The 23,396-nt window shown below is 36.7% G+C and overlaps 1 protein-coding gene across 5 annotated transcripts in view; it reads right to left on the bottom strand.

Moving 5' to 3' along the window:
- Nucleotides 1–23,205, bottom strand: part of LOC105831535 — a 125,815-nt gene extending 102,610 nt beyond the window's left edge. For 2 of the 5 annotated variants that reach the window (XM_012671721.3, XM_012671725.3), the window contains exon 1: nucleotides 21,953–23,199. The gene's annotated coding sequence lies outside the window, so the exon portion shown is untranslated. Of the gene's footprint in view, nucleotides 1–21,952 lie in introns of all 5 variants that reach the window. The other 3 variants (XM_036293831.1, XM_012671722.3, XM_036293821.1) reach the window with 3 other exon arrangements.
- Between the last annotated feature and the right edge of the window lie 191 nt (nucleotides 23,206–23,396).

Genomic DNA, 23,396 nt, shown 5'->3' with positions numbered 1-23,396 from the left:
AGAAAATTCTCTCCGTGTACGAACTAAGGCTAGTCTGTTTTCCTAAATACTTAGCTTTTTTTAGAGAAAGGAAGACTAGAGACTGTTATCTAGCAAGGTAGTTATTTTTGTGTATATAGAGTGAAAATATTCTTGTCATGAATATAAGTATGATGAAACATATGTTTACTATACGCATATCTACATTAGTAGTGGTGTTCCTGTGTATATGCGCATAATCGTACGTAACCCAATACGCTAATCTTGTACGCGACGACGTCGTCGCTGATCTTCAATCAGCCGCGGGACCCTCTTTTTCCCACGGCCGACTGCTTCCGTTTAATGCCGCTGGCTACACGAACACACTCACCTATAATCTTCGATATACGGAGTACAAGTCAAAATATACTTTTCGAGAGAGGAAAAACAAGATTTAATTTTTTTTAACCTAAGCTATTATTGTACTATATAATCACACCAAATTTAATATTAGTTAAGGCCATTCTACAATAGCGTATAAACATAAGTGATTGTAAAAGTATAAGGCGCAGTTGTTTTTCTTCACTTTTATCAATGTAAATTAACCTTAATCTCGGTTTTTTTTATTCATAAAAAAAAAAAGATAAAACAAAGAGGTTAAACTGATATTAGAGTTAATTAGCATAGATAGAAATGGACATACAACTGTGCCTTACAACCTTTCCTACTTACAACTACGATTACGTTGTTGTAGAATAACTCTTACAAAAACAATATAATGTAGTAATAAAACGGAATAACAATAATTTCTTATTAATATATTTATATATTTCTTTTATCCTGTTATTAAGAAGAAAGCCCTTTGCTATTAAATTAATTTTTACTCCCACAATTAACAACAAACTCTCAATCTTTTTAAGTAAACAGGAGACGTGATTTATGTGATCCTGCAAGTTTCTGCTTAGAATTGGTGTTCTCTCGGTGTACCAGTTTACAAAGTTCTGAAAGGCTAGTCCCCCGAGAGAGAGAGACGCGTTTCGAGTGACCCGGTGATTCGGAATGCGGATAAAGCGTCGCGACGACGCACAGCAACCGCCGCCGCGCTGCCCGCGAGAGTCCCGCGGCGGGGATGAGCGTGTGGGTGTGTCGAGTCAATTGGCGGAATTGAACGGGTTAAGTGCAGCGATACGATAATCGAATAAAGTTATCGTTAGCTGTAAATGCCACGGAACGGGAACACGATCTTTCACGAGCCAAGGCGCGCTTTTCACTCTGAGGAGCCATTGAGCAGAAGTAGTTATGCAACTCCTCCTCGCTGCCTATCGAGCCTGAATGGAAGACGCAAACACGCAATTTTTTTTTTAATTTTTTGTTTGCAATATGATAAAAATATCTACAATATTCTTTTCAATTTTTTTTACTGCAACTGACGCATAACAAAATATAATTTGTAAAACAAAACTTTTACGTCTTCTTTTGTGTCAACTTGCCTCATCTTAAGGATGTATGAGTTACATCTCAAAGTATTACCAAAAATTTTTTCAATTCATAAATTGTATTATTATGTTTGAGTATCTGTGTAAAATTTGAACATTATTCTCTTACTGATTTAAAATTACTTAATTTTTTGTTTTGATTCTTATGTAAAATCACCTTTTATAGAATAAGATTTGAAAATTTAATGAGAAAATGGTAGTGTGAAACATAATTAATTCAAAATTTTACGTATACTAATAAAACTAATTCATATAACTTTAACTGTAAATATTCATGCAAAAGTTTATTTAGATCTACTTACTCGTTAAAAGTTATTTATTTAAAACTGCAGCAGAATAAGATTATTTTTGTTACATAACCATTATAACTATTATAAAAATTCGTAATATTTGCGACCAAAACTTTTTCGTTGGTAAGTAGAAAAAAATAAGAAACCTAATAAACTTGCAGTTTTTAAATTTCGACAATTTTTCACTAATATTGTAGAATCAAACATCTTTAAGGCTCATGTTTATTTACTATTATTTTAAATTGATATCAAAGGCGAGAAAATATACATAAAAATACACAAATAAAAATTCTTGCAAAATTTATAAAAATGGAATGTTATTTAGAATAGATTTCAATAAAACAACATTTACAGTCGATAAAACCGATTCATAAAAAAAATATATATATATATTTCTTATTTTATTTTCTTATAATTAACTAACATTTATTTGGAGTATTTTCTAAATCTATTTTACCCATTACACAAACATCATTTTATTGAAAAATATTTCTAATATATTTTGCAAGAATTTTTATTATCTATTATATCTTCTCGCGTCTAATGTCACACAATCTGAGAGAGGGTGATGAGTGACAAGAGCTTTAATTCTTTGGCGGTTCTCAGACGATGTGACGGCAAGAGACTCGCGAGCTTCGCTTCCGGTTTTATCTGTTTTAGCCGCGTTAATGGAGACAGCACAGACGCGTGGCTTAGCGAATAGAATTTCGGTGGTTCTAGGAAGCTGTTCGGAGAGTTATTTCGATCCAACGGCGTATACCGCATTGGGTCAGCGTACCAAGACAATTTCCTGAACGCACAGACGGCGTAACTATGTGGTTTTAGAGTTGCGTTTTCACGTAATAATTAGTCTTTTAGGTCTGTGTTATATATAAACTTCTCTTTCTATTCTCTAAAATTACAATTAGTGAAAAATCAGTGAAGTCAGTAAAAATACACTAATTTTCAATACTATACCTTATCAATCAGTGAAATAAATACTTTCTGTGATTTTTCAATGATTATACATTAATTCTAAAAAGAAGATATAAAAAACAGTGAATACTCACTAATTAATTATCATAGCTATAGGTATACCACTGCAAATCAGTGATAATACACTGAATTAGAATTTAGAGAATAAATAAACTCTTTCTAAATTATAATTGTATTTTAAAAAAGCAGTTTCCTTGTAAGTTAATTAAATTCGCAAATTTTTATAAAATTATAATCAGTCTTTTAAAATGTTAAATAATCAGATCATAGTTTATTCATTTCTGAAAAAAAATTAAAACTAAAAGTTCAATATTTTCGCGAAAAAGACAAAAAAAAGATTTTGTTGAGATTGCTTCGAAGCTTTTGCTATTTAATATCATAAAATTTATGTTTCTTGTGATAATTTTCTGTAATTATGTATTTTTTGTTAGATAAAATACATAAAAGATAAAAAATTTCTTCCTTAACTTCAATGGTAAAAATGTTCACTTTTCAAATTTCTGTATTAAAAAAAAAGTTACATATCCAGGTAACAAATCAAATAATAATTTAGAAAACAATTTTCTATTCTTTTGATCAATCATTTCCATTTAAACAAGAGAAATGTACAAGTATTCCTCTTTTAGACATTTAAACATAGCGAAAATTTATTCATACATCTCTTAAAATGTGAAAAAGAAAAAAATAAAATCTACGTTTTTTGTTTAAATAAAACTTTTAAATTAAAATTTTTGTCATTTTCAAGTATATTCTTTCTTTTAAATACATTTTGTGCCTATGTAATTAACCTAATTCCTTTAACCAGGGTCATTCATGTCCTCCCCATTTCTAGCAATCGTTAGTTCCGAAAAACCTGCGGTCATGAGGTAATCCTTCCCACCCCTAAAAAAGGTTTTGTGGTAAGAAACTTGAGGTAAAAATTCCAGACCTCTAGCTCATTTAGTCTTAAAACGGCACAGCACTGAAGCGTAACCGTGTGCGAAACTAAAAGACCCTGGTTAAAGGTCTACGTTAGTGTTGTGTGTAGATAAGTGAAGAAAATTGTTTTTATAAAAATGTATTTTTCTGCATAATTTTAACGTATTTTAAATATTTTAAATATTTAAAACTTTTTTGTCATTAAAAAAAAATTTGACATTGCACAAAGGTACATAATGGCACAAAGGGCGGCAGAGAAAGGAGTCTTTTTTCGAGCTTTTCAAGTTTTTTTCTCAAAAAAAATTGTGAGAATACAAATTTATCTTTTGTTGTTTAGAAATTTATTTCTGGCAATCTGAAATTCCTGCTGTACCGTCTAAAAATGACTAAATTTGATGCCGCAAAATTAAGTATTTCTATTTACTTACTATCTCGTTTTTTTTTTCTTATTCGCGCTATATTTAGTTTAATTTGCGTCCTTGAACTTTAAATTTCATTCATTGGTTCGTGAGTTATAATTTTTTAAAGAAAACAAGTGGTAATGTGCACTTGTCAACAAATAATTGTTATAAAAATCTATTTAAACAAAATAATTTCTAAATTACTTTCACATTGATTTTTAGTCAAAGGTATAAAAAAATTATAAATATTTTTGTAAATCTTTTCAAAACTATTAACAATGATAAAAATGCACTGGACATGAAATATCCTGGTTAGAGGGATTAAGTTGCGGAAAAAAACGTTGGATTAAGGTTAACAATCTACATAAATCTTTTTTTTTTTTAGCCAAATGATAGTTTGCTAGTCATTTTTACGTATGGTAAAGTCGGCGAAAAACGGAGATGGAGGTCGATACCGCAACGCGTCGTCGTTTCTATAATTGCCGGTTTCGTGCGCAAGGAGTGTTACTGATATAACCTCGGCTTTGCAAAGGTCAGCCAATCATTTATTCCGTACATCCGCACTATGTTCGGGCTCACTTTACGTTCCACGCTGTTTAATTTACATTCGCGAAACTCCATGTTGCTATGTGCACGTATATGTTACAGAGCGTTCTAACTATATTCTTCGATAACGTAACGTGCGCGGCAGCGAACTCGGTCGATGATGACTCCCGTGAAAATTTCTGATTAAAAAAAATTGCTGAAAATTAGCACGATACGAATAATTAATCATAGAAAAAATTGTGTCAATGCGGAAGTAAAGAAAATCATGCTGCACACATCAGTAATCCAAGTTTGTTCGTATAATTCGTACTTTAGCGGAACTTTTTCAAAATTTCACAAAATTCTTAAAAAAACATTGACTAAAAAAAAAATATTTTTAATTTTCATTTTAGATAAACTTAAGAATTAATTAGTTAATATGTTCATGTAAAAACTTATTTGAAAATAAAATAAATAGAAAATATAAAAAATATAAAAACTACAAATTAAATTTGCCCAATCTATCGTCAATATCGACATTGTTTCATTATGTGTCAACACAAAATTTAATTAGCGTTTTCAATCACATAAAATCGATTGTACAAATTCGTCAGATAATCCATAGCTAACAGCAAGAGCGAGAAATTTCGAAATCTTGTAAATATGTAAACCGCCTAAGAGGAAAAAGTCACGGACAAACATACACTTTATAAAGTTTAAAGTGACGAAACATAAGAATAAGTACTTCCTAGAGACTGCAAAAGTTACTAGAGCAAGTTCTAGTGAATCAGTATACTAGTCATTATTAATTTAAAACATAATCACTTTCCACTGAGTTTTAAAATATTATAACATAAACTTGACTATTTATTACCCACCAAACACCAAGTTACATGTAACGTACCTGTTAGTTGTAATTTTCCACTCAGCAATGTAACTGTAATATAACACGTGTGTTATATTGCAATTATATTATTGAGTGGGAAATTACAACTAACAAGCACGTTACATGTAACTTTGTGTTTGCTGGGTAGTAAACTAATACCAGATAATAACAGCACGTTACATGTAACAAAGATGTAGATTTTTTTATATACGAGTGCAAAAGTCCGTTACGCCCGTTTTGCATATCGTATTTTCTGTTATTCCTGTGCGTCAATGTGTGGTCCTTTGAGTGTCTTGGGTTCTCGCAAATTAACAGATCAGAAAAGATTAGGTTCGCGAAAGCGTTGGTCAATTCTACGAAAGTTATCATATGCGAGATGACGCGCAGACAAGTGCTGAAATGATCAAACGTACTGAAAAAGAGTCGTGCTGGAATGTTTTTCGCTACGATTCACGCCATCTATTAGAAGATAAGAACTGTGCAATAATGTTAAAGTGCTGAAATCGACAGCTTTACCCGCAAAAAAGTGACACCAAAGAGACCCACTTTTGACACACAGGTAACAAAAACAAATCAACGTATGTGTAAATATATGTGAGTATCGACCACAATCTTCAAAGGACAAAAAAATGTTTACTTTCTTGGATTTCAGCACTTATTAACACTCAAAAAATGTCGATAGTATTAATTTATATTACAACAATGAGGATTTGATACGTTGCAACCATCAGTGAAATGTTGTCGCTTCAGTCCTTTCACATTATACTTAGCCGTTGATAAGCAATGCCAAAAAATTCAAATTCTCTCGTAAAACGACTATAATTTGCATGCGCGCAAATACGTCGTCAGTGAGTTAGGTCAGTAGCCAGAATTAGAACATGTCAGTGGATGATGGATGATCTTGAGTTTATCTTGCGTCGTTCTAAGAAGAGGATTGTATAGAATTATCAACTTTTTTCCGACTAATTCTTTGCCTTAATACAGATACATATATAATGAAAATTTTGGGGGAAAATTAAAATCACAACGTGAAAAAAAAATGGATGTCAAAGGCTTTTACTAAAATTTTAGTAAAAATTAATAAAACTTAGTAAAAACTAAATTTTTAGCAAATATTATGTTCATATGTACGTTTATGATATAGCCAATATATAATATAATATAAAATAGTTTGATTATAAATTTTACTAAAATTATGCGGTAAAATTTATAATATCCATGTCGTCTCACGATTATCATAATTTTAAGAGTAAATTTTCTCCGTGTATAAAAAATACTACGTGTAAAATTTTGTAAATAATTTTCATGAATCGTGCATTGAAAAAGCGCTTTTCCTGTCATTATAACTTTCCCGCTGGCGAGGTGACAACTCGGACGAATTTCCTCCCTCACTTTCGTTTTCTTCGTCACTTTCCGAAAGCATGCCCCTTCGAATTCCTCCGTTGCGCAGCTTCTGCACTCGACAGTCATCGCGCGATATTTCCATCAGACGCATCCTTCGCAAGCGCGAATCGTACGTACTGACAGGTTAGTCAGCGTGTCTTTTTTGCGATCCAAAAAGCCGATGCCCGACAGAAATATCGTGCGATAAATGCCGACAGCGGCTTAGGTAAACCTCCTCGCCATAAGTCTTTAAATCTCCGGTGCTCATTGAAAATAGAGACAGCGGAAAATGAAATAAGACCGGAAGAGTCGGGGAGAGGAGAGAGAAAGAGAAAGAGAGAAACTCTTCGACTGAATAAAATCAAGGTGGTATTACGTTCCGGAAAATAGGTTTTGTAGCATCATAGAAAACATATTTTCCCGAAGCAAAATTCATCCTTCTAAATCCGTATCACTTAATCCACCATTAATCTTGCAGTTCTATTTGAGATCATTTTGACCTATATCCATTTTTAAAAAGCGATCATTCTTTACGTGCTGCTCCTTACATATTTGAATTTCATGATTTATATCCAACTCTTGTGATCCTCAGATATATAACTCGTAAAATGCGACAGAATAAAATTTATTTGATTCCCGTTATTAAAATAGAAAAATATATGAGATTGTTTATAAGCTCAAACTTTGTACATAAAATTTTCCCTTGATACTTATCCTCAAAATCGTGGTAGTCGTGGGACGACATGATATTTTGAAGAATTTTATGTGATTTCCTTTGATTTATCAATATCCACTACAATAAAATATAAAGCAGCTTGATTAAATTTCATTAAAATTATAATACAATTCTTCAAAATATAATACTACGTTGTCTTACTGTCTTACTAATTTTGAAAGTATATTAAAAAAAAAAAAAGAACTTCTATCCGTGTAGACGTGTACAATTTCTCAATTTCAAATTACAATTCTTACAAGCTCTCCTTTCTTTACAGCTCTCCTGTAATTCCTCCCAAGGAATTACAAGCTCTCCTAATATCTCAAGATGAAAAACTGTTTATGTATGACAGTCCAAATTGACACGTGATTTAAATCAATCGACTAAATATCTGGCTGGTAAAAAAAAACCGAAGGGAAGAGAAAGAAGCAGAATATATTCGCACAACATACAGGATGGGCAGGCCGTGTTGAATTTCAAGCGGTTAACGAAACAACACTCACGCCCCAGGCCCTTCGTCCCCCTCTTCCGTCCCTGCCGTCACCGGACATTGTCGCGGACTCGATGGCCCGTGAAGCTGCCAATCGAGACTATCAGATCGGGTTTCATTGTCACGCCGTTCCTCAAAACCCCAAGCCCAACCCTGCTCCCGGCAACTCAGGTGCGGCACGTATGTATGTACGCCTATCGTGCGCGAACAAAGTCGTCCGGATATTAGCTCAGGAAGGAAACATAAATCCAAATCACCCGCACCTGCGTCGCAAACGCAGTCATTACACAATCACGAGCGCGTTTGCAAAAAAGAAAAAAATTCTGCCGTTGAGATGAAAGAGCTTATTATGCGATTTGAGAATGCGAAATTGTATCATCGTTAATGTAACCACTTCTTATATATTGTAATTTTAAATATGTAAGGCGCCCTCTAAATTACAGTCAGTAAGAATCAGTGCAATCAGCGAAAATACACGGATTTTCAGTGGTGTACTTATAACTTATCAATCAGTAAAATAAATACACTGATCTTTTAATAATTATACACTAATTCTGCAATAAAAATTAGTAAAAGACAGTGAATATTTAATATCACAGCTATAAGTATACCACTGCAAATCAGTGATAATACACAGATCGCAACTTAGAGAGCGTATATAGATGTCTAGACAACGTACATTTAATTTTAAAAAGTCGATTCAATAATAAAAAAAGAATATTTAAAAAAAGTTCTCCAGAATGGCTAACCAAACTCTAATGTAAGGTACGTGAATAAAATCCAATGAACTTATTTTTAAAAAATCCATTAAAAGTATAGTTAAAAAAATTCTACTGTTAAAAATTAAGTAAGTCTTATTCAGGCGAGGTACAACACTTTGATTTATATCAAAAATGTTGTCAAAAATAAAATCCACGCGTTTCGAATTAACATTGCGCGTTGTTCCAGTTGTTACTCCAGTTTGCAACAATCGCAATAACGTTTTCCCTCTGTACTTCACGCTTTCTATTTCTGTTAAACGAGAAGGGCTGTCCATGTGTCCTACATTATGTTCAATAACCATGACATTTTTTCACTTGTACAGCTTTAGCGTACGCATCTCTTATATAGTAGGTCTTCTCTGACAATACGCATACATAACATTTGTCGGCATTTTTCTTCAGGGACGTGAGAAATAATTTAATATGGGATTGCCGGTCACTGACGTATTAAACGCTAACGAGCGAACGTTTGAGTCACGATTTCTCTGAACGAAAAGAGCTTAGGGAAAATCTTTCTAGAAACGAAGGCAATTCTTCAAAGAGATATGCTTTAAAAACTCGCAATATTTTGTCAGAGTTATAAAACAAGTTTTATTTATAAGTATTGTTTTTAAATTTACTCTAATAAAAAAAAGATCTATGTAAACTCAATTATATTTATTCCTTCTGTGAGTTCATGAGAAAATAAATTTATATATCGTTCTGTCTTCTGTAAAAATGTAATTTCGATTCAGTCTGCAAAAATTCAGAACTTAATTTATTCTATAAACACTCAAAGGTTCTAAATATTTGACCGCTTTGTTTCAACGATCAGCGAAGTTTGCTTGTAATTATCGCAGTTGGGAATTTAACGTCTTTCCCGCGACATCCACGTACCCCATGCGGAAGCTGTGAATAGTGCGATAATGTGCCAGGATACCTCAGGAAATAATCGTAGATGCGGGATTATGAGCTAGTCGGTTCTCCTTTACTCACGCGCACATGACACTCGCACGAGAAATCGATATCGCGTCTGCGCATGGGTTACAACCCCAAGAGCCGTCTACAGGTGACATCGAGAGAGAACCATTCAACCCTCTTGTGCAATCTCCAGATTTCTCTGAGGTCCCAAGACAATTTCTAAAAACCGGAAAGCTTGTAATTTCTAACATTTCGAGTGCTCGCTCAAATTTTCAGTAAAACCATTTCCTGAGAATTCCCGAATTTTACGAGAGCTTTATACAAAAATTTTTAGGCAAGATTAAAGAATTTTTTAATGCAGCTTTGAAATTCACAAGCATGCTACAAGAGAGAAAGTGTGCGTGAATGCCATATTCATTGCTAATCGATTTTATGTATCAAGACGAAAATAATTAAAACATTTTTATTAAAAAAAGAGAGATAGAATTTAAAATTCAAAGTAGAGTTTCTCCAAAATTTCCTTGAATATCCAAATTCTATAAAATCCTATAAAAATACATGATTTTCAGGGATAAAAAATAAATTTCTTTTAAAAATCTCGAAATTTTACGGATAATGAATTCTGTTATTTTATATACAACTATTGGTTATTATAAAAATTTACTTGACAAAAGTACTTTAAAATATATTTATTCCGTCTTTTGCTGACGCCACCCTCGCGTCATAACAGGCTTTTCTATATTCCTAAAGGAATAGCACCCTTCTTTCAATACCACTGCCGAGCTGTAAAAAAGTGATTGACTTATGACGCGACATTTCATTGTCACTTACTAAAAGATATAGAATTATTTCTGAGCAGATATATAGGACTGGTGATTTGCTTCGAAACATACGACATTCAAATTTTGAAGCTACGAAGCTTCGACAAATACATTCGAGCAAAGGGCAACTTCGTATTAAAAACGTATTAAAAAGAATTAGTACATATGTTCAAAAAATGTGTATTTATTCTTAAATAAATTTTGAAGTGTTTTAACGAGTAATATTACATACGGCAGATTTTTAAAGAATCAAGAAGGATTTTTGAATAAACAATCACCAAGTGAATACGAAATCAAGCGAATTTTCAAAAATAAAATATTCTCTGTCCCCTCCGGGGAAAAGCCCGTGCTTTTCCGCCGTGACTTCCCGGGACGTTGTCTAGACGACGTTCTGGAAGCCTACCAAACTGCAGCCGGGTGTCGACCCATATACCGAGTGACCCGTAATCCGGGCAGCCACGTCGTTGCTCCCGCGGTATTTCGCGTACGGCGTAGCACGCGTGTCTTTCAGGGAAGTAATTTTTCCTAAAAAGTTACGAGGCACGCACGAGAGCGAGATCGTTCCGGCGATACGATTTTAACTCAACAGCTGGTAAGTCCCTTTGAAGGCAGTTTCTGAGAACTCCGGACAGTACGCGAGAAAAAGAAATTGGATTCAACGGAACGATTTTATCAAACGCCACGTAGTCTCTTATTAGCCGATTCATATCAGTTTATAATAATTCGATTACTCGCCGCATTTGGCATTTTCAGCGTTAAAGAGGCGACGAAGGAAGGAGGGGCTGGGAGGAGGGGGGGGGGGAAGGAGGGAAAGTTGAATCGCATCTAAAGCCGAATAATGCGGCAAACCGTTGCGCAATGCGCTGGCGCAATTTAGAGACATGATTCCGCGAGCGCAAGCGTTATAACGATCCTCCGGCTTCGTTATACCAGTCGTAACTTCCGTGTAACTTGAATTCGCGGCGTGCCGCGAAGCGAATTATCTTACGGCCGACAAGCGTGCGGAGCTATCACGTAAAATCGGAGAATTACTGTTGGCCAAAGTAAATATTGATTGTAGGCGCCGGGCGCAAAAATATTTGCGTAACAAAAACCGCTATTTAGGATCAGTAAGATAAACCATGCTACCGCAACGTTTCGGCATAAAAATGCGACGGGCGTTAACTTCGCTCTCCCCTCCTTCTTTCTTTCCTTCTCGAGATTTGCTCTCTCTCTCTCTCTCTCTCTCTCTCTCTCCCACCCCCTCATCTCTGTATTTATATAATTATACGTATCGATTATATGCATCTATTCTGTTATTTTTTCGCATCATTTTCAAACGCATCGTTTACAGAACACCTTTTATTATATGAAGTCGTTACTACATTGTATTGAGCTTGTCAAGCGGCTCTTTGCAACACCCCGCTTCTCATCGGCAGAATGACGCGTAGGGCGGACTGAAAATCAATAATTTAAGTGTTAAGAAAGAATTAAGAAGCCGTAGGTTTGCACCAATTTCGAAATAGATTCCGTGTGTGTGTCGCACAATCGTGTGCACAATGCGCGTAGGATGTAGCACAAACAAATGGAATAATAGACTTCCGTTCGGCTTGTCAGCTTTTCATAAGAGTTTTTTTATAAAATCATACTTTTTATATTATATTAGAACACGAATGACTTTATAGTTAGCGTAGATCAATATTATGACTATGAGAAGTTTAATATAATTTAAACGAACTATGTTAATATAGTTAACTGTATTAACTATATTAATAATTATAATTTATATTGTTATATAACTATAAAAGTATAGTTGCGTCCAAAAATGACTATAATAATATTATAATTACTGCAACATTTTTTTCTCTCGGTGTACCTATATAAAAATATCTTGTTCTCATTACCAAATATATTAATAGCTTATGTGATTAGAAAATATTACCTTAATATAAGGTATATAAGTTCAATGCCAAATTCTTATACCTATTTGTAATTTTTAATCATATCCTATAGGTCGTCTACTCCTAATCAATGTATCGTTTAACTAAAACAATAAGGTTAAACGATTTAACTTAAGAAGTGTACTAAAAATTGTACACTAATTCAGTTTATTATTATTTACTAGAATATAATACTGGACGCTATTTTAAACTAGCCAATTCAACCACAAAAATGGATTCATTAAACTATTTTCATAACCATATGTTAAAATGAAAAATTTCGACATCTAAAAATTAAATTTGATTTAAACTTGATTCTTTACAGTATATACTTTAAATAATCCATATCATCATAAGAGATAATATCGTCTTGTTGAAACTGATGTCTAAGATCGACCATTATTTCCTCCAAGCAATTTTATTTTTCAAGTAAACAAAGATGCGATGAGAAAAACACGAACAAGACTGTCAGTAAGTTTACTAAAATAATTCTATACCGAATCAAAATGGCAGAGGAAGGCATTCACCGCTTTCCAGAAATGTCAACGGCTACTGAGATCGGCGCAAACGCCGTATGCCGTGAAAATGTCAATGGAGTGCCGAGAATATTTTCCAATTTCCAAATATTTTTCGTGGTTTCGCATTAGGTTTCGCCTGGACGACCGGTTAACATTTTAACCGCGCGATTTAACCTTCGACACGCTTGTCTGCACGCCTTAATTCCGCATATGACGACCGCCGCGTAATTGCCGAGGTGTAGTTAATTAATTTTAAATTGCAGACTCATCTCGGGAGTCTGGTTCCGATTAATGTTAATAGAGCTTCTCCGTGTTACTTTTTTACGATAATTCTATATTCTACAGTCCACGTCGGAGCGAAGCAAGTGATACCGTTTACTCGCAATGTGGAAAGTATACATTCGATTCGATGACTCACGATTCAATTTCAACGCTCTGTTACGCTCGTATCAAGAAAAATTCTTGCACGGCTCACCGGCTAAATTAGCTGGATATTGGTAAGATATCGGTAGGAACGCGATAAACAGAATGGAAGGTAAAAGCAAGCGAGATAGGGAGAAAAAGAGAAAAGTAGAAGATAGAGCAGGGAGAACGATTGCCAGACGTCGCGGCGTCGGCGGCGATATAGTAATGGCTCTCTAGATATAGGCACCAAGATGGGCCGCTTGCACCCCTCCTGCGCGTTCAGAAGAGGAAAAGTCGAGAGTTCAGAAAATACAGTTTCACTAATTAACGTTTTATGTAATCTGCAATTAATCAGAGTAGTACATATTTTTCCAATTAACAATCCGTCTAGTTAATTAATTACATTAACACGTTCCATGAGTCTATAAATTCACTTTCTATTCAGGCTGTTTGATATATTCTGACAATGAAACAAATATAATTATAAAATAATGTCTGATATCATGCGAATACATACACACGAGTTATGATACATGATGTAATTGATGATTAATAGATTACACTGTTAAATAATGTAATATCAAATTGTACTTAATTTTTTTAGTAGTAAAATATCTCAAATAATATATTGTGTAACAAATGAATCACCTATTGCCCGTAAGTGCGAGAAAGGGACGCACGAACTGAAGGCGAGTACGTTCACCCACACGAGTGGGCAATAGCTAATCCGCAGATATTTTTTGTTACCTGTGCATCGAAGTGTGGTCCTTGAGTGTGAATTGACAAATTAGCCCACGTTAGGTACTTAACAAAACGTCGAGAATTACCGTACGCGTGTCGCGAGATGGCGATGAAATATCGGTAATGTCTGCGAGAGCTACCATATGCGTGTCGCGAGATGACGTGCCTGTGTACAATGCGGGTATGGGAATAAAGGGAAAAGTGTGAAAGAATGATGAAGCGTACGGAATTTGCGGGAATAATCGTGCGGAAATGATTCTCACACGCTTGATCGATTGGGGAATGAGTTACTTGTGGGATAAAAAACTGTCCGTGCACAATCGGCGACTTTGTGGCCAGTAGAGGGCCACGAAAAGAATCACTTTCAGCACACGTGTAATGACAAAAAAATATTTTACACACATAAATTACGTAAATGTTTTTGATAAAAACCAATTCTTCAAAAATTAATAACTAATTCGACGAACAATTAAACGAATCTCATTCTAAAGTACCTACGTTATTCTTTCGGGCTTTTGTCTCGCAGAAGTATCGGTTTACCGTCGCTACACCGGATAGAAAGACGGAAGAGGCTAAACTGCCTCGCATTGACGTACGCATCCCTAGAGCCTAACCCCGCAGGAGGGTTAGACTGCGCTCGGAATGCTGAGGGTCGCTATGCGGGGAGAAACGAAACGAAGGGAGAATCCGTCGGGGAACACGTGGAAATTGGACGTGCGCGCGTTCGCGTTCCACCCTCCTATTAGACCGATTCGCGATCGCGACGTGATCGCCAATGGCCGAGGTGAACGTCGAATGACTGGATACGTCTGTCACCATCTGCCCGCTCGCAAAATAGGCAAGGCGAGGGTGAGGAATGATTCATGCCCTCAGCCACATAATTCGGGTTGTTCGTATCAAGCTGCGATTGTGTCGCGTTGCAAGTCAAATTTCAAATTAATAATTAATGAGGGCATTAAATAGAGCGAGTTACAAAGTAAACTCTTATTAATAAATAATTGTAATCATATTGGGACTCTCCGTATACACAAGCTCTGCACAGCTCCCTATTAATTTTCAACATAGAATATTCCAACGTGTCAAAATTAGGTCAAGCAGAAATCCTATTACGGTGAGACGGACTGCCGGAGATAACGGCAGATTAGCTTTTCATCGAATCATAAATCAGGTATGCAAGTAACTGTGCTTTAAATTGCCGCGTATTGTTGCTATTGTTCTCGGGTCTTGCACTTCGCGCGCGAGCTGTAATCAGAATGATTAGGATCGCGCCGGAGCAGCGGCGTGATATCGCAAAAACGGATTATCGATAGTGCCGATAAGTGGCAATAAAAAAGCATTAATTCATCACGATTGTTGCTCGACATCGTACAAAGGAACTTCCGAAAGGAACTAGGTCCCGCTTATGGCGATGCAGGAGAGGCACAGGCATCAGGGCCGCTCGAAGAAAATATCCCTGGGTGGCCCTGGTGATCTTCGGGCGGTCGATTTCTTTTTCTCTCTTTCTTCTTTTTTAGTCAAATAAGGGCATGACATATGCATTTAAGCGTGAATCACTTAGCCTCGGAGCATCAAATGAACTTTACAATTTTATTACAGGTAAAACGTATTAAATCATAACTCGAAAGAGTATTAATATTTTATTCATCTCAATTTGAGACAATAAATATGTCATAATATATATTTTTGACTTATTTTTTGAATTATTTTAGGTAATAAAAGTAGACATGACTCATATCGCGACGCATACATCCAACCTTAAAATTGATAGTAATAGAGCGTCAATCATCTAATCTAGCTTTCAATTGATGAAATTAATGACGGACTGTAACATTATGCAGGATATGTCTTTTTAACTAGGGGCTTTTAAAATGGAAGATTTATTGACTGTAATTCAAATTAAAAAAAATTGTTCAAAAGAATATTAATAAGATTTCAGAAACAACTGTGCGAGCCTTAAAGTTTCCGGAGTGTTTATGAATTTATGTTGTTCCTTTTTTTAAAATTAATTTTACAGTTAAGTGTTTATTTCGCAGCGGGAACTTAATTCGAGATTCAGCCGCGACGAAATGGTCAAAGAGTCGGAAAGCTGCAATCAAATTATGGCCCGGCGCCAAATTCCTCCTCGACTTAATCCGCTCCTGACTTGAGCAGTATATTCGCAGCAACGAGCGCTTTGTTCCGCGTTCCCCTATTCGCAAACGCGGCACAGTTGCGGTAGCAGCTTCATAATACTGTTCGCGTGATGAGCACGCGACATGTGCGACTCGTTACATACTTGATTGCCTTATCTCACATTGCATACGTGGCACACACGTGTCCATCAAACGCGAAAAACAGCCGCGATAAGCTTTTTTCAATGATGCGAACTTACAATTGGCGGAACTAACTTTCGGTCTCCTTTTCTACTTTCCCGCTTTCCCGATAAGAACTTATAAATGAAATTCAGGAATAAATTTTATCAATTAATTATAATAATTAGACTAACCAATGTAAGACAAACATGTAAAAAATGGTATGACAAAGTTGATTGAATAATTTAAGATGATAAACTGTTTTCATTGATTTGTCAAATAAAAAAATAACCTTAGGAAAAAATTAACAGATTCTTTTAAAGTTATTACATAAATTAATCTTCATATATTTAAACAAGATAAAAACTGATTGAAATCAATTACATAATCCGATTAAATCGACACAAGAGGTTCTAAATCTTTTAATGCATTTATCGTTCGTATCGCGTGACGTTTCTCGTGATATCTATGCCAAACATATAAATCCGTATGAAGCCTTTTCGACGTTGCCTAAATGCCTCGGAATTCAAACGCGCACGTTTCTAGAACGAAGCCAATTGCAAAAATTTCAGAAAAGAGAAAAAAATAGTAAAACGAAAGAGAATTTATCTTTCTCGGAATTACCGAAGGAACGCGCAGTAACGAAAAATCTCGCGTTTTACGTAACAACTTTTTATAAACATAAACGTCCGCGAAATAAATTCGATGGTAAAAACAGAGTTGTAACTCGAAGCACGAGGTTTCTTTAGCGCTGCCCAAAGACCTTCGGATTCGTTGTCGTAAATCGAGTGAGTTTCGCAACGGGTCCTCTCGGAGAAAGTTCGTTGAGTACAGAAAAGGACGTATAATTGCGTTACATTCCTACCGCATGAAAATCGATACAAATTACATCAAAGAAGCTCTAGTTAGACAAAACTGGGGCGCCACGTACAATATTTCAGCTGTGTACGCTTGCACGACGTCAAACGCATCAACTGCACACGACAAGAGAAATTATACGACTGCTCTTTTTTTCTTCTGTAGCAGACGGTATTATATTATGAATTGCCTTTCGTTTTGCTCTCACGAGAGATCGACTGCGCGTATTCATTTCTCGGTGTAGTTCCTGAACTCGATTTACATTGCGTAACGTTGCGTGCGAGATTTCATTCAAAAATAGGCCACAGCGTCGCGTTGTGTCGATGACACGAAACGCAGTTGCACAGACGATTTATCATTTCATTAATTTCGCGAAAACGCACGATTAATATTATTAGCCTCAATGCTATATTGTTCTCATTAATAAAAAAATATATAGAATTAAAAAAGATAATACAGCAGAGGAATAATTGCCTGGAACGATTCTAAGTTTTTCAGACTTGCAAAAGAAAAATATGAAATATCTACGCTGAGTAATATCTACTCGAGTTTTTCTAATTTAAAAAAATTCTATTTATGAAAATATTAAAATGCATTTTATTTTGAGTTTATTTGTATGAAAATATTTGAATACACTGTGTGCCTCAAAATAAAAAGAATAAAATTAATTTAGTAGACCTCATCCAGATATGTATTTTACAAAAAAGTTCTCTAATACCTGTTGAATTAAGAGGTTATGAACACAGAAAAAGAAGGTAGTTTTCGACATTATATAAAACTTTTGTTTAAAGAGATAAGTATGTGAAGCTTGATGTGAAGTTTGTTTCGAAAATATATAGTTAAAACAATTCTTGTCCAGTTAGTCTTCCATCTTGAAAAGATAAAAAAAAACAAATGCAATTATAAGCCATTTATAAGCTTTTATAGTAACAAGCTCACAAATTAAAATTTTTGAACTTGTTACTCTGAGTGGAAATTTAACATTTTTTTGTGATAAATTGGTTGACTCCACTCAGTCCCCACAAAAAACAAGATGCAAAAAAACATAACAAAATTACATTTAAAAAGTGTTGTTAAACTTTGAACGCATTAATCTCGAAACATCGCTTTTCAAAGCGATAAATCAAATATGGTTTATTCAATTAATTAAAGTTTTAATACAATATTTTTAATAATATTCAGCATCAAAAATCACAGAGATTCTATCCCGATTTTTTATTTTTTTTTTTTTCTTAAGTCATAATAAAAAGAATAAATCAATTTTCCGGAAAAACACATTTTTCAAATTCAAATGTACGTAATTTCACGAAAAATAAGATTATAAAAAATTCTCTCCGTAATTCAAAAATAATAAACGTAAATAACAAAAATAACAAAAAAATTATTTACTCTTTAACTTCAGATAATTTATCGAATGAAATCATGTCTATGCAGATGCACGCATTTATTTAAAACGCGCTTATATTATTTTTTTATTTTTATATTTATGCTAATTTTACATCTCGTACCTTTTTTAATAAAAATACATATTTGCAAAGCAAAAGCACGTTACCTATCTTTTGAAATATAAATTTTTCAATGATGTTGAAAAATAACCTGTTTTTTAATTCACCAGTGTCCCTAACCCCACAATAATACTACAATTAATATGCAAAGCAAAAGTACGCCTTTAATGAATCACTTCCGGTTCCCGTGTTCTCATGCACCGAGTTAAGGGTCAGTCGCATTACGTAAGCCGTCGAGAAAAAAAAATCGTGAACACACATGTGATTCGTCGATTGTTTCTGCAATAATGTGTAATCGTGGTAAAAAAAAAAAGACCGTCAACTATTCGTCGTCGTTGCAACATATGTCGTAAAAGTCATTTTACAGTATCGTAAACGTACATAGTTATAAGTGCAAAGTATTATAAAGCCGGAGTCGTTTTTGTTCATGTCTATCACCGTAGATTAACTTTAATCTCGGTTCTTCTTGTTCGTAGAACATAAAAAAGAACAGATAAAAGGGAAGTTAAACTGAGATTTAATTAGCATTGGTAGAAACAGACGTGCAACTGCAACTTATGGCTACTTAACTGCAGAACGTGGCCCTTAACGTCGCTGGCGCAGTGATTTCATCATCTGGAGCGGTATTGTTCGGGAAACACTGTGAAAGCGGAGACTTTTTGCGTCATTTAGTGCGACGCACGGTGAGAGCGGACCGACGAAAATTTTAACGCAATGGAAAGTGATCTAACGTTATACCGGGACGTGTGAGAACGCGTTACGCGACGACGTTAAATAGCTTTGGGTCACGACGTTAAATAGCTCGCTCTCTGCTTTCTTATTTAATTTAACATTAATAATTCAAGAAGACTCTTATCAGCCTAATAATAAACTGCTTGATAACATCCGGTTTTCGAAATCCATGAAATCCCTTTGTGCGAAAGAAAGCTCAGCGAACCGAAAATTTAAGACCTCTGCAATTCTCTGCGTTTACTGCGTGCAGTTAAAGTGCTATAACGGAAATTACGAGTGTTCCATATGTGCGACTTGACCTTGCAACTTCACGCCCTCCCCCGTCGCATTCCGACATCGTAAAAAAAAGGGAGTAGCCACCTGTGCACATCCCTCTCCGCATTCCGAGTGTCGTAAACAAAGTGGGGAATACGTTCGAAAGGTTCTTATGCGACACGCGACGCAATTAGTGAAGAAGAGAAAGAAACGCTCGTGGCATAACTCTTTCTTGTCACTTAGAGTTTCATTATTTCTCTAATAGCCATCTCAGCAGTATTCTTTGTATAGCGAAAGTTCCCTACTGATATTGCACCAGGTCTTCACACATATATCTTGTATATTTGCGTTATTAAATAATGATACTATTCATAATAACATATTTACAAATCTGAAATTTGAATTTTACTTATCAATAAATAATGTTTTCATTTTATAAACAGGCTTAACAGGAAAAAAATACAAAGAGAGAATTAAACTAAATAACAGTATATATTTGAAAATATACAGAACGTCCCAAAACATGTGAGTCAACGCTCGTAAAAAAGTAGAAGTAGGTCCACCATAATCAAGATATTAACGTATGGAATCTGCAAATAATCTAATTAATTTCTATCGTAATTGTGAACAGTAAATTAATGAAAGCTTATTCACGATAGATTTTTTCTTCCGTGTTATGACTCGAGCGGATCGAGCTCTTCCCTCGGCGCGCTCTCATTCGCATAATTTGAAAAATTAATACCTCGATTATTAGTGGACCTAACCCAAGACCTGACCTAAGATCTAACCCAAAACAATATTGGATTTTTATGTTCATCTCGATTCCTTTTACCTTTTTACGAGCGTTGACCCACATGTTTTGGGACACCATGTATATATATCTATATATCTATATATCATGAAAAAATGTATAGTTATATGTAAACTCTAAAATCATAGATACACGACTTTATTTACATTTTATTCTACATTATATTTTCCACGCAAAGAAAAATCTTTAGTCAGAAATTGATTCAAAGTTAAAAAACCGGTTTACTCGATTCGATTTATCAGTCGAGACGAAACAGCGATAATTCAGACCAACAAAATTCACGAAATGCCACATTTGTCCCAGGACGAATGGAATTTTGTCCCGGAGACCAAGTCAGAATTTTCAAGACACCGTGTATTAATAATACGTCGTAAATCTGTGTATTTGTCTCCTGTTGCAGGTTATTGATTGCCCCAGGAAATCTAGTGCTTATACTGACGTAAGCAAGTGGCTATGCATTTTAGTTGATCATCCTAAGGATATATTTTTCACGTGAGAAAGAAACGCGACGGTTGCATCCTGGTGAAACAAATTACAAGGAAGAATCAACTGCGGCAGTCAAAGCAGTCAAAGCACACGCGAGCTGACTACCGGAAAACTGGAGCAAAGTGTTTGAACCAGGTGCATCGAGGAATATCAATGTTATGCTGAAATCTGTAAAATCTATGATAACAGATAACGACAATCAATATCGAGTGGCATTTATCTACTCTTCGGAGAGATTAAAATTATTTCCGCGCCTAACAATCATTTCTTCATATCAAATAAAATTCGCTCAATATCGAACATCATAAATACAATAACGTGCGGTTATAGAATTTTTTCTTAGAATTCTCCCTCAAAATCAAAGTAGTCGTGGAAAATGTACTTCGAAGAAATTTATATCTTCCCTGATTTATCAATACCAATCACAATAAGAACACGAAATAACTTGGTTAAATTATAATTTTAAAAAATCTTCGAAATCTCTTGTTGTCCCTGCGTCTCTAAGAAAATGAATTCTCTCTGTATATGAAGAATACAAGCTCTATAAATGTGATCAAATAAAACAATTAAAAAAACACAATTTTCTCGACTCGCAAGAAATTTTTTGTATTTAGTCCGAACAAAAATGGAGAACACCATCCGATCGATTACAGACTGTTTGTGTTTCCTAATCAGCACCTATTTATAATGCATTATCACTGACGCGCATCGAAAATATCCCAGACCGATTGCCATTATGGATGAGGCCAAGATTTGGCCTCCGGACGACACGATATTCGAAGATATCGAACGTCCGCCAATCGATACCGGGGATTATCAGAATGTGCGATCGTCCCCCGACAAGATCAGCGATCTCGAGTGGCACTCGGGTCGCACTAGAGGCGACGAAAGTGAAAACTGGCATGTACATACCTGGCAGCCGAAACGCGACGATTATGTCGGCGCCGCGGAACAGCTGATCGACCTGCTCGGTGGGTGTCGGCCTCGCCTAACCTCTTCTCTCGACGCCCCGCTGCTGCTGCTGCTGCTGCTGCTGCAGCTGCACCACTTTCTCACGTATCCAATGCATCCGAACGCGGGGAGAAGGGACTGACGACGACCCGGGGGAGGACCTCGACGACCTCGGCCCTCGCGCACTAACCAGGCTCCAATTACAATCGCGACTGAACAAACTCACGAAGACTTCACTCGCGGAGTCAGAGACTCCTCTTCGGTTCGAGGAGCCGCGGGTGCCCGGGTCGACTTCCCGGACGACACGGACTACTCCGACTCGGGATTCCCAACGGCTGGGAAATGTACCGGAGCGGTCCGCGCGTCGCGTCGCATCTCGATGAAGCGATCCGGACGACGATGCACGATGCGAGTATCCGCGGGCAACTTCAGGAAGGTGATACCGCAAGTCAATCGGCGCTTAACATTTCTTGCGGACGACGATGACGACGACAGTCGCGTGTATACGATGCACTCGCGTTCGCGGAGGAGGTGGGAGGACGTCGTCCCGTAGCCTCTTCGGTGATGGCTGCTTGTCAACGCGATCCGGACGTCGCGCCCGGCAGGTCCATTCCAGCGACGCGACACACAACGAGCGTGTTGCCGCGCGACGCTTGGTGATTGCGCGTTTTAATTGCTCGCCACTTGCGATCGCTCGATTGGAGGAAGATCGAACGCCGCTGACTCACGCAACGTATCTCGCGGCAGGTGCCCCGCGCGCGGTACGGATGATCCTGGGGCTCGGGCGCGGAGTCGTCCTCGGCGCAGGGATATCGGGCCGCCGCGCACTCGCGTCCTCGCTCGAGTTCACTCTCTCATTCTCCTACCCCTCCCGCCGTGTTTCACTACCCTGAAGTCGGCGGCACAGAGACGCGCGGCGCGTCGCTCGACTGCGATGCACTTCGCGACCGCGAGGAAGCAGGAGGGGTGGCGGTGGCGGGGAGGGGAGGGGGAGCTCTCGCATCCCCGTCGATTAAAACGCACGCTGGAGAGCCAGCCCCACGCTCTATTTTCCGCGTTCGCGGGGAAGAAAGCGAGAAGGGGGGAAGGGGGGGGTGGCTGCCCGAAACGAAGCGCCGCACGGACGGGCGGACGGACGGACGGACGACTGTCCAGCACCCGCTCGCGCGCACACGACGCACAACACTATGCGCGCGGTAAAGAGGAAAACTGAAGGTGCCGACTCGGCGCAGCACGGAGTATATACGAGACGCGCGCATGCGCGCGGCCGCGATGTCTCGCGCCTGACTTCACGGAACGGCGCGAAGGCTCGAGACCTGCGCGACTCCGCTTCCCGTCTAACGCACAAACCTTTTCTTTTCTCCTTGCCTTGTAAATAATCTGCGTTGTTAATCTGCACAGTAAG

The sequence above is a fragment of the Monomorium pharaonis genome, chromosome 1, assembly GCF_013373865.1.
Source record: "Monomorium pharaonis isolate MP-MQ-018 chromosome 1, ASM1337386v2, whole genome shotgun sequence".
NCBI classification, from domain to species: Eukaryota; Metazoa; Arthropoda; class Insecta; order Hymenoptera; family Formicidae; genus Monomorium; species Monomorium pharaonis.
The sequence above is the reverse complement of the archived record's forward strand: the minus strand, read 5'-3'. Positions and strand labels throughout refer to the sequence as shown.